Genomic DNA, 1,462 nt, shown 5'->3' with positions numbered 1-1,462 from the left:
ATTTCCATGATACAGGATATACAGTATATATTGCATTGTGTGTAATATATATACATATATATGTATATATATATATTTTTTAAATTATGTAAATAATTCAATTTATCTAAAGCAAGCATTTTTTTGTGTGGAAACCGTGTAGGCAACTTGGACTTAATCTTGAAAACTAACTTAATGTATGTTGCCACCCAGTGGTCATTCCTTAAATCACAGTTTGGACTGAAAATAGAGCAGACATTTGGCTGAAAGGTATGCTGTAATTACATATAGAAATAGAATTTTAAAGTAGATTATCTAAACTCAGATCAACATATAATTTTATAAATACAATTTGTGAGTAGCATTTTATTCATGCAATCTTCTATTTGGTTTTCATTTCATCAATTTTCTAAATTTACTGAGTACCTCCAAGTATGAATAGTAGTTTGCTATTTTAGAGGGTTAGCTGTTTGGCTTATTTTTATATGCCTACTTATATATATTTCCACCTGGTGGTTCACATGCATTTCATTTACAAATTTATCAGTCATATCAAGTGATTGCTAGTCATATGGCCTTTCAGAAGAAATTATAGTCATTATATATCAGCAAGTGCAAGCAATTAAAATTAAACCTGTGGTCCGTTCCCCCCGTGATGGAATGTGCCTACTTCAAGCCTTAAAAATAGTTAAATGTTATTTATTTAACAAATACCTTTAAAATACCCACTTAGTGCCTTGTTATATGTAAGTAGAAATAAATAATAAGCAATATTTACCTATTCGCTGTCTCATGGAACATCTAGAGGAGAAAACAAATGTGAAACAAATAATTACACACACAAAATATTTTATTGGAATTTAGCCAAGGATCAACCATTCACACCCACCTTTCCTAGGGTACATGCCCACCGATTCCTGCACCAGCAGCCATGTCTCTGCCTCTGTTCCCTGCCGGCCACAGTGAGTGCCGCCCACCAGCTCCCAAGGCCATGCTGCTGTCAATAGGGAGCACCCACTTTTCTTTACTGGCTTCCGCCTTGGTCTCTCAGATGCATTCTCAGGGTATCCAAGACCGCACTAGCCCTGGCTGGTTTGCCTCAGTGGATAGAGCATCAGCCTTCAGACTGAAGGGTTCCAGGTTCGATTCCCATCAGGGCCCATGCCCGGGTTGCAGGCCCGCTTCCCAGTGTGGGGCTTGCAGAGGCAGCCAATCAATGATTCTCTCTCATCATTGGTGTTTCTATCTCTCTCTCCCTCTCTCTTCCTCTCTGAAATCAATAAAAACGTATTTTTTAAAAAAACACAACTAAGACATAAGACAGTACTAAATGTTGAGGGATAAATAAGAAGGATCATAACCTAGAAGAGAAAACTATACATGAACCATGGTCAGTACCACAGTCTCAATAAATAAATAAGCAGCAAGACCCGTGTCCTTCAGAACTGACCCTTCTGGATGCACTCACATTCCTAGCAGCGAC

The sequence above is a fragment of the Myotis daubentonii genome, chromosome 8 (assembly GCF_963259705.1).
Source record: "Myotis daubentonii chromosome 8, mMyoDau2.1, whole genome shotgun sequence".
In the NCBI taxonomy this organism is placed as follows: domain Eukaryota; kingdom Metazoa; phylum Chordata; class Mammalia; order Chiroptera; family Vespertilionidae; genus Myotis; species Myotis daubentonii.
This window is presented reverse-complemented; position numbering follows the sequence as displayed.